Genomic DNA, 11848 nt, shown 5'->3' with positions numbered 1-11848 from the left:
ACCGTGGATGGACCCTGTGCCCGGTGTCCGGTGCCAGTGATGTGTCATCAGGACCCGAGGGTGAGTTCGGTCGTGTGCGTGCCCCTGTATGTGTTCCCCGATTTTTTGTTCCAATACTCCGCCACGCCACACCATCATGCGGTGTCCTCTGAGCGTGCGGAGCGAGGGATGAAATCAGTGATCCATTAATTGTGTCATGTTTATTCGGAGATTTGCGGCCACCGGTGAATTGTTAAATAAACGCACACCACCACACGCCTCCGGAACGGACGGGATGCGGGCGGCCATTGTGAAAAATGCTCCTCATTTCCACACGCATACACGCGCGGAAACCGATTACCGATTGGATGGTGCGAAACGTCATTACTGGAATTAGTGTCCGTGGCGTATCGAAAGCAAACACCACCCGTGGGGGTGCATCATTGATGCACTCCCACGTGGTGGCCCGGGGGTCGTTTTTCACTCGCCTGCCACCGTCTCCGCCACGTGGCCGCCGAGCGCCGAGCTTTGCTTAATGCAACATTAAGCTCTCTGTATGCCGCTCAGGGATTCGTGGAGGCGCCTGGTGTTGGCCCGGGGGGGCTGCGGGCTGCGGACGCTCGTAAACCGAAACGAGTGCTTGTAATCCAAATCAACATAAGCTTACTGCGTACGGACCATCGAGCTAGGCCACCACCGCTCCGGTGCCCGTGGACGGGCCTCAAGGGAGTTTTAGATTTTTCACGATCCCGTTCGACGCTTGGAGCGAACATTTTGTAGCCATCGCTGGCCACCGGGGAATTCAATTAGGGTTTCGGGCCGGTTTTTCGACAACCATCGAACCAGCCGTGTCTGTGTGTGGTTGTGGTAAAACAGTAACCCGCGAAGTGGTTTGCAACGGACCACGAGAAGCGGATCGGGTCCTGTGCCGTTCGCACACTGGGGGTCTGCTAAGAGCAATGGATGGATCGGAGAACGGCTGCATTGTGGAATGGGAACCATTTTGGGTCGTGCAATGAGTCACCAAAAAGAACAGAAATGAATACTCATTTTAATAGAGCGAATAATAGGTATTTCTTTTGTTCTACCTGGTCATTCTGTGACGTGAGTGTCAGTAAGGACACCCGTCGAAAGGACACACGTACCACACAATCTAACACGCAACCAGGCGGCTGATTGGTCCCATTGAGCGCATTGTTGCCCGATTCTGCTTTTGCCAGTTTCCACTGTGCAACTTTTCTGCCCACTGCACACAGCACAGCGAAGCGAAATGCTGCCCACTTCGCCAAACGCACACACAGCGGCAGCTTCGTTCCGGAACAGGGGCGGAAAAAGTGCGACCACCGGAATCGATGGGAAGCCGTGACGGTGATCGGTTCGGAAAAGATGGCAGGAATTTATTATTTTGTGAATGGCGCAAAGGCGCAATCCGCCGGACCAAATATGCGCGAACGGCCCTGGATCCTGGCGGCAGGCATTTCTATCTCCCAGGAGCCCTGCTGGACGGTGGCGTGGCGTTTTTTCGTGGCGTTATTGTTTTAATTCTCGTCTCGCGCACTTCGGCGTGTGTGCTTTTAGTTTTCCCGCATTTCGCTCGCATGTCGACCGCAACTGATCGAAAAACCGCGCTGCGATTTCTCTTTTTCCCATTTTCCGCCGTGGCAATTTTCGACAAAATATTTGTTTTGTTCGCCTCCCTCTCGCTCGCTGCGCCCGGCGCGGGCGGACCTGGCCAAAGGGACTGCAGACAAAAAGTGGGAACTTTTTCCCGGGCCCGATTCGTGTCAAAAAACGACGACGGTTAAAGCATACGTTTGAAGTCCGTGCGGTCGGCAAATGTGGCCGGACGGACCGGACAGTGCGGCCGTACACCGGAAGCTCTGGAGGCCCGACGGCTGAAGGCGAGCGATGGGCGTGCCGGGGCCGCAAAACAAATATAGCCTCCGCGGATTAAGATTCAAATCCTTTCGTGGTGCCGGGAATCTGTTACGCAATCGAGCACGCGGTCGGTTGGGATTTATAGTGGGAAGAATAATTCCAAAATCGGCGTGTTAGACAGGATTGCCCGCCGTGGGTGTGTGTGTATGTTACGCTCGATAGGACACTCAAATGGAAAATATGGGTTTCGGCCAAGAAGTGTAAACGATAGAAATTGGACGCAAGGATTTATTTGGCTTGGGATTTTGCACCAAAACAGAAAGCTGGGTCGTTTCTCTGGGAGCAGGGATTGTTTTACGTGCTGCTTCAACCAGACGTCTGACTAGATGTGTCAAACGACAATGACCATGTGCACGGAACAAAGGACCACAGTTTAGTGCACAATAGAATGATTGTGCTGAATTGGGCAACTTTCAAACCAAATCTCGCTCTTGTGTGGTTCTCTGCAACTGCCAGGTCTAAAAGTATGAAACCGGATTTTTCTATAAAGAAATAAAGTAATTTTACAATGAAATGAAATATTCTATTTTATTCAAAGTATGTGCCATCGCTAGATATACATTTCTCTTATCTTTCTGTTAAATTGTGGATGCCACGCGAAACAATTCTTCGTCTTTTGCAGCAAATCAGTTAGTCATCCAATTCTCTAGTTTCTCGTAGGTATCGAAGAGCTCAGCCAATGCGTGTCCCATCACTGAAAATGAATGATAATCGGAAGGGGCTAAGACTGGAGAATACAGCGCTGGGAGGTAGCAGCTTCCAGCCAAGTGCCTTGATTGTATCCTAAGCCAGTTTTGATTTGTGTCCAGGCGCATTCTCATGGAGCAAAAGTTACCTCCGCGTGTCTGCTGACGGATTGTGGTCATTTTTATATCAATGCATGGTTCAAATTGAGCAATTTTTGTCGGTAGCGACTGAATTAACAGTTTCACCTGGTTTAAGAGTTTGTGGTACTTTACACCTTTTTTATCCATATACACAGCAGCGTCTTTTTGCCTAATCTGTCTGGTTTTGCAGTCGAAATTGATGGCTTTCTCGTCTTTTTTACGATTCTTAAAATTAATTTACTTTCCATCCCCAATCACGATCACGAATTCACATTCCTTTTTCCTGCTTTCTTTCGTTCAGTTCATGCGGCACCCAATCTTCTGGATCTTCCAGGACCTTCAAACGTAATGATACGGCGTATTGTGCCACATTTAGCTGATCCGCGAGTTGTTGTTACGCTTGTGTGTCATTTTCGTCTAAAAGTTCTTGTAGTTTAGCGTCCTAGAACTTTTTTGGAATCCTCCGAGTTAAGTCATTATTAAACTTGTTAATCAACTTTTTTACCATTCTCAACATTTTCAATTTTTTTAAACCATTCAAACCATTCAAACCATACTGCGGTCTTTAAAAAACATGATCATCGTTAGCTTCGAAAAGCATTTGATGTGTTTCAGCAGGTAGCAGAAAAGCAATAATCCCCACAAAACGTCATTTTCAGGCACAAAAGTTGACATGGTCGAACCTGTTCAACGATAAGATGCGAACAATTTTTTTTTTCAATCTTAGAAGAACGCAAACTAATTTTATTTCGACATAAAATTATTTTCCTGATGTCAAAACAAGGTAATTTTGTCAAAAAAGCATAACGAAGGGCACCAAATTCGCAGCTAGAGCTGTACCTGGTAATGCGTAAATCATCTGTTTTTTTGTGAACAAACTTTTATATATTTCTAATAAGCATAAAAAAGGGGTTAAAAATTAACAGACGGCCACAACGCGACTGAATCAAACGAAGAAGAACCTGTGCCCGTAGCTAATTTTCGGTCCCATCACGTACGGGTCACAACAATTCAACGCTGCACCATGGGGAAGGCATCGCTTCAACCGTCGCTAAAGTCTCAACTATCTTGGAATTTTGTAGAACACCCAACCACCGCCACAAAAACAAGGTTGAAAATTAAACCGAATCGAAAGAGGGTTTGTTTTTGCTCGTGTAACGTTCCGTAGCTCGAGAGGGACCCGAAAAGTTGAGCTGGTACACATTCTTGGCGAACGGTGCCCGGTTCCCGATGCGTCCAAACGTAACGTCCACACCGCTGTGTTATGGGATTTGCCGACAAAAGGACGTTTTTCAAACCGCCAAGTCCGTCGGTTCATCAGCTGGCAAAACTCCTCCCCCCCCCCAACCCCCGTACCCGGGGGTGAACTCTGGCGAATTCTAACTTCCAGGCACCAAGGTCGCCGGTTCCTTTTTGTCCTTCGGTAGCGGACGAAGCCAGCCAGACACCCGCAGCGCTACCCGCAAACGAACGCTCCAAGGGATCAGGGTGAACACGTCAGGGCGAAGGCATCGAAATTGAAATGGAAACTAATTAATGTTTATCTTACAATAATTAAAATTATACGGCTGAGGAATTCCGTTTCATGTCCGCTGCCACTGCCGGCCCCAGTGGCACGTCGCCCAGTGAAGGATAAGGGACCCAGTGGCTGGGCATCATGGCGGACCCTCCCGGGAGCGCCGGCGCTGAAATGTGGCACACGGGTGACATGGCCACGACTGACCGGAGCAGCGCGTTCCAGTCGCGCGAGGGATTCCATTAAATTTAACTACCATTTTGAGTAGCCGAAGACGATTGAGCGTAACGCTCGCGATAATTGCTTCTGGCGGTGGCCGCGAGATCGCGACCGGGACCGGGTCACGGTATGTGCCAGGCCGGAATGCAGCGATGTCAGCTTATCGAAAGGACACAAGTTTTGCGGCCCGTCCTCGGCCCTGGTCTGGATGCAACAATGCGTGGTGTGTAAATTAGAGAAAAAACTTTCGAACCTCTCCCAAAGATGTCTTTCAACTTTGGGCCGATAAATTAGCTTGATGTTGGTGGAATGTTTCAATTTGAACTTCGGGTTCGCATCGATAATCTAGAAACTTTTGAGCTCACTTCTGGAAAACAACTTTTGGGGCGAAGCAAATTATAGCTTAGCCCACGACTATTTACGTTTATAACCTACTCCTTTTTGTTGCGTCAAATTGTTATAAGTTTCCGAAATCCGAAATCTCCGGAAGCCAAAGCCAAACCCCTGGAATGTGGTCCCTGACTAACTTACGACTATCCCGCGCAAAGTTCGGAGTGTCTCAAGACGAAATTGAATCGTAAAGCGAATATGACTGTCTTAATCGGCTTCGTGTGCATTGTGAAGGTGGCACAAAAAACGCCCAGCTCGCTGGGCCAGATAGATAAAAGTTGGAACAAAGTGCGCACAAACTTTCCCGGGGGCCGCCAAGCCAAGAAGGAACCAAAGACACTGGCTGCTCTCGGCAGGGCAATTCGCCTGCAACTTCGCAAGGACTCGTGCACTCCTGCAGCCGAGTGTGCCGTGGCAGGAACGCAGTTACTAATATGCCGCGGGTGACTGCCGCGGGCAATTCATTTATATTCCGCATCCGGAGCGCCAAAGTTCGACAGCCAGGATGATCTTTACGTATGGATTATTCATGACGGTGCGACCGAGTGTCGGTGCCACGGTGCGGGGAGCTTAATGCACGGGACGCGGGACCCGTCGGCCGGTCTGTGTATCACGGTGATCTGCCGGAAGCAACCGCCGGAGACACCGGAAACCGTGGGCAATATTATCGTCATCAAATTGCGTTATTATTCAGCTTTGAAGCTCTGCCAACTCACGTGCGCATCTTCTCGGTGGCTCGCAGGGATCGGTCCGTCCGGGCGGCGACAGACGACGGGCAGCCGAGGACGATTGTCACACGACCGCTCGCGTGTGCGACCCAACGTTGGCCACCCGGTCGGGTAATGTAATATTTATGCTTCATTGATTTGATTTATCGTGCACCGTGCCGGTGGTTTTCTTGAGGTTTACTCCTTTTTCTTCACCTTCGCTCGAAGCGAAGGACAATTCCGCACGTGGTGGAAGGATTTCAATTTGCAGCAACGTCTCCCGAGTCGAGAGTGCAACGTGATGGTCGTGCGAGTCCGAGGGCCGATCCCGTTTATGGGGATGAAACCCGGCGCCAGCTAATGGTTTCCTCGCCCTTTCGGGGGCCTCGAGCGTGAAGCTCTAATCTCGTTGCGTTCCCGATGACCGATAAATTAGATTGGTCCCGGCACCGGGCCGGAGCGAATGGCGGATGTAAAGTAGGTTTATTATGCCTGTTCCGTGGCGCTTACGACACGTTGCGCCTGCTGGGTATGCAAATTCGCTACACACGTTCGCGCGTTCCGGATTCGCGAAGGTTCCGCTAATGGATTGAGTGTTTATGAGCTGTGCGGTGGGCACCGGCGACGCACCGTGGACGCGGGGATACATCAAACCTTCTCGAGCAAGCCCGAGTGTTGGGTTGGCAATCAGGTGTAAGCCGCGCTCGATGCTCGGCCCGGACAATCGGCACCCGGGCGACTGCGCAACGGCCCGGCATTATGGAACAATATAATTACATGTGTTATACATTGGAAAATTAGCATATGGGGCCGATGGCGGGCCGGCTTCGGAGCCCTGGGCAAGGTAAATGGTTCGCACCGTAAGTGTCATGTTTATAAAACATGGCAATGGCTTTTGAAGGTGCACGTTCGGGCGCATCGACAGAGATGGACAGGACCTGACAGGGCAGGATGTGTTGACATGTTCACCGTACGCTAACCCTCTTTGCCCATCACAATCGGCGTGCGGACAAAACAGCGGATTTCAGTTATTGCCACTCTCGTGAAATTGCGATTGTGGTTTGTGTGTTTTCAAAAATTCATTAATCCGAACCAAAGAGAACGCCAATGACGTCGGTGCGTGCTGCAGCACAAATATGGTGTTTTGTATGAGCCACATCAATCAAACAACTGTTCGGGTGAATTAAAACGATAACGCGCAGGGACGCGTCACTTGTCGGATGTGCGGCTCGGTCAGGATTATGATTGTTGTATGTAAATTTGCTTCAACAAACCGCGGATTAGTATTAAAGCGTAAAATGTTAGCGATTTATTGTAACAATGTGCAGTCGATATAGCGCGTTGAATAGTTGATGAAGAGTTGGTCTAGGAAAAGTCACAGTCGGAAAAAAACAAGCGAACGTCGGCTGTCACAACTCCACAAATTTCCAATTATTAGTATAAAACGAAGTCTCAACGTTTACATTTGTTGACTGGAACGATTAACAAATAACAATCAATAGTTTTCTGATTGTTTGAACGGTCAACTAAACATAATTGTTTCAAGCTATTCACACTGTAGGTAATCACACTTTTCAACTGGTTTTGCATTCACGGCCGCATCTTTTGATAGATACAATTGATAGTTAACCTGTTATCGAGATAAAATAAAATACTTTTCTGCATAAAATACTTAACTGCTAAAACATTAATAAAACGGTAACCCGTGAACGGTGAAATTTTACTGGATTGCCATCCAACAAATAAAGAAATCCTAAGAACGACACTAGTTTGACATGCAAAACAAGGCTACACATCCACTTGAAAGTGACAAAAATCTCATTTAAGGGATAATTATTCAGCTAACGGAAAGGGAAGGAAGTCAGTTTGCTTGAAGTTGCTCACCTGTCTGTAAGCTTAGATAAGACCCGCCAGCCAGCCATGGTTCTGCTAACACCGACACCGACGTGCCCTGGAGATGTTGCTCAAGGATGTGAGATAATAAATGTTACAAGTTGAGTGACTGCCGGATTATGAACTGCCGGTAAAGTCAATCCTTTCCGCTTCTGCCGTAGCACAGTCCAGCACAAACAGACCCGTTTCTCAAACACCGAGGGCACATTCAATCTCCGATCTGTAGTCACCACACCAGTTTGGTAGTCAGCAACAAGGTCTCCAGTTGGGATGCTGGCAAACCCTCGCGATTGATCTTACTTTCCCGGAGGCATCCTCGCCTTTCGGACGGAGCCACCAGCCGTGCTGGTGGCTGAGGAATAATAAATCTACGTGGAAATAAATTTAATTTCTTTTAATTTACAAAATCAACACGCAGCCGAAGTGGAGAACATTAATTTGATAGAAAGTTTATGAATACACCCGAGCACCCGGGCACTCCGGCGCTCCGTATAGTCCGGTCCGGTTCGGTGGGCGGTGCTTCCGGGTGAAGGTGAATTTATGCTCCTGTCAAAATTTCCTTCCCGCAAGCCCCGAAGCAAACCCAGCCCGCCTTGGGACTCAATGCGTCGCAATGGAACAGCAAATGTAATTATTTACAATTTATCCATCAGGTGCCGGGTGACCGGACGTTGATACTTTGCCAAGTCAACGATAACTTCCCCAGCGAAAGGCAATGCATATCCATTATTTAGTAATATTTTTGTTAATCTGTATACCGCTCCCTGTGCTATCCGGGACGACGTGGATTCGGTGTGCCAAGTGACTTTTTTTTCGTTTGTCTTCCGAGCAGTCCCTAGTTCTATTAACCGAACTTTAAAACACCGGAAAAAACATTCCATTTCGCCAGCTAGGCTGTGATAAGCATCATGTAAATTAATTTTTTCTCCCAAAACCTCTCATTAACCACTCTCCAGTGCTGTGGCCCAAAACAGAAGAGCAAAACGAAACGCTCAGCGGTTGGAGCACCTTTCACATCTCGACGGGAAATGGCCGCCATCAACAGTTTGCAGGGCCATTCTGGAACGTTAAACTGCTCGCCGCTGAGAAACAAAGGCACGGAAGGGCCAGCGACCAAGGGCGGGGGAAAAAAAATTGGCGCTCCTTAATTTTAATGATTACTCAACGTTTAGCGTTGGCCGATGTTTTGGGCAGCCATTTTCTTTGGGCATTTCTCCACCGGGCGCGGTCCCAACGGTGCACTTTGTCCCGGTCCGCGGCCGCCTATCGTGCGGCATCGTGAGAAGCTGGCGTGTTTTAAGTGGGCTATCGTCGCCGAGCCCGCCGTGAATGGTCAAGAGTTGGAGCAGAGTTTTATTCCTTTTCCGGTACCCGGGACCGCCGGAATTTTATGCGAAGACATGCCAAGCGTCAAGCTATTGCACCCGTGGACTGTTGTGGAGCACGATTATGAGTCATTGGCGGCCGTATCGTGATCCTGTGATCATGAGGCAACCACCCCGGGGGCAGGGTACGGAAGGAACATAATTTTTGATGGAATCATAAGCACACACTTAGCGCCCAGTGGGCCCTCGTGGCCACCGTGGAAAGGAGTTTTTGTTTTCTTAAACTATTTGCACTGAAGGATTTTACATTTAATTTAATTTTGCTGTCGCAGCGCAGCGTCGTCCTGGTGCGGCGCCGGTGGCCTGTCGCCGGCTCCAGGTGGTTCCGGGCGGCCACAACGCTGGTTCATCTCGTCAACTCGACCATAGCGCGGGCTTTAATTGGATGGCCAAATTGCATGCCGAGCGGGCGCGCTTCTCGTCCGTCGTCCGCCGTAAGTCACGCTTCGGTGCGATGGTCAAGTGACCGCAAAATTAAGGTGCCGTTTTTCACGGTCCTGCGGTTGCCTGGCCGGGAGCCACTGGACCGCACTCGCCGGACCGCTGCAACCGCTGAGCCAAGCGAAGGGACAAATTGGACGATTAGAAACAATCTTGAGAACCCGTCGTGGATAGGACGTGGACGATGGACTGTGGTTCTGCCGGGCGTGTTATGATGGCCAGGATGCTTGCATTCCGGCCAGCTCGGAGGGGGGGGTAAAGGTTATTGCACACGGGGGCCCCACCCTGTGGCAACATACGAAACATCGGGAATGATTTGTTTATGGCCCTGCCCGTGCACTTCATCGTTTCCGGCTCAATTCCGGCTGGTCCGGCTTCCGGTGCAATCACCAGCCCAGGCTGGGTGTGTGCGGCTGGTCGAGTGCTTTATGGGACAACTTTTACCCTTGCACCCGCCACCCGTTCCACTGCCTTCTCTCTTGCGTCGGAGGTGTAAATATCGTATGAATGAAGTGTTCATAAATAAGTGCCTTCGCAGAACGAACCCACCACCAGCACTGTCATTGATGCTTTCCGACCTTCATCGCTCTCTCGCTTTCTCTCTCTCCTTCTCTCTTCCTCTCATACCTTATATCTACCTGGTCCGGCTTCGCCAACATACGCACACTCACAGACCACCAAGTACCAGGACCGGAGAGGATTCTTTGGGCAGCACCGTGGCAGGCAATTGGCAAACGGTCCGATGGGCTTGCGGGAAGGACCTTCTCCGTTCCGGCTCGGCTCCAGTGTCGAAAACGGCACACGGATCGATCTGGCCTGGGTCGGTCGAATGGTTGAAAGATTTTATTGATTGTTGAGGTTATGTTATGGTTATGGGCTGACAGCTTGGAGCAGCCTACGGCCACGATTGCAATTCCCCGCCAGAGGAAGATTCTATTTGCACTTTGGCCCCGCACACACAAAGAGTATGTGTGCAGTGTTTAGTCGGTTTCATTGAAGCAACAAAACGTAGCCCTCTAGTTGTTCTGCCGGCCGATCGGACCACCGGAGGGTACGGTACGTTGTTTGTCATCTGATGGAAATGATAGGCGATAAATTTCCGATTGCTTTTGTGAGTGGAGTCTTGAGTTTTGGGCCCCCCGGCCAATGGTAGACCCGGTACCTGTCGTTGCCAGCCCGACGGTAAAACCAGACTTGACCGGACAGGACATGGACCTGGAGAGCGACCGTGGCCGAGGAGGAGGCCCGTAATCACCGTCTGATGCTCCCAGCTCGTGATTGAGGTTCGGTTGCATGCTATTTCTATCCTGTTTCTTTGTTCCAACCAGTCCACGCAACGGTGGCCGGGATGCCAGGTTGAAAGAGAAACCAACGAAGATGACGTTTCGGGCGAGGTGTTTTCAATCAGTGTGTCAGAGGATTGTCATTGATGTCGTCCGTGGGCGAGTTGTTTGTGGAGTGGAAGTTTATTAGATGGGCAGTGCCGGTGGTCAGCATGCCGAGCCGGTTTGTGAACGCAATCAGGAGTAAATATTCATCTAGATATTGATGTCTATCGGTTGTCCAGTTTTCTCCTGATTCCTAAACTAGGCCCCCCTGTGGGTAGCGGCAGCTGTGTCCATATGCCTCCGTTCTGAAAATAATAATTAAGTTTAGATAACGAAATGTGTGGCAACTGACTTACTGGGAAACGTTTCATAGTGCCACAGGGCAGTGCTCATTACACATTTGTCGAGTTCCCCGAAACTGTAATAACCATTTCGGTTACACGTGTAGCCTGATTGATGGAGACGCCTGGCACTTTGTACTTTTCATGAGTTTGATACCTTATTGAGACGAGCCAATAATGATGTAAACATCGTAACCGGATGAAATGGAAATTTGATAAAATCCTTATAGAATTCATTTGAGGATTGCCATTTGAAAAATGCCTTTCAAACATTTTGAATTTTTGTCACCTGTTGCAAACAGTAAAACAGTTAAGCGTAGACACATCAACGAGCGAGGAGCCGTCCAAATGTTACGTGAAGAATAAACTTACAAGGTTTTCGGGTGTACTTACGGGTGTTTATATTAGCAGTGGTGTTACGAAAATATGCCGTTACGATCAGTTGTTGTGATCAGGAGTGATCAGGTATTTACACAAGTGACAGGTCCGTGCCGAAAAGGGGTAACAGACGAAAGCAATCAGGTGAAAAAGGCGAAAAGGAAGGGAGGCAATGGCCTTTCCCTATCGAAAAATTCGAAACAAGTGGGTTTCTTTTAGTAATATTGCATTTTTCAAAACAATATTCGAAATTATAGAATTCATTAATGGATTAGTAAAGGCGTTACATTAGTAACAACAAATAACGATGCTTATGCTGTCAATTCTAATATTTAAGCAAAAAACTATTACCACGACAGCTTACCAATTCATGAATGCTGTTAATAATCAGGAAAATGTTTTAACTGTGGCCTACATACAATAACAAAACATATGATTACTATAATGAAAGTATTATCCATTGTTAGCTATTTATTCGTTAGATAGTTACATACACCAGACGCCGC

The sequence above is a fragment of the Anopheles bellator genome, chromosome 2 (genome assembly GCF_943735745.2).
Source record: "Anopheles bellator chromosome 2, idAnoBellAS_SP24_06.2, whole genome shotgun sequence".
Taxonomy (NCBI): domain Eukaryota; kingdom Metazoa; phylum Arthropoda; class Insecta; order Diptera; family Culicidae; genus Anopheles; species Anopheles bellator.
The sequence above is the reverse complement of the archived record's forward strand: the minus strand, read 5'-3'. Positions refer to the sequence as shown.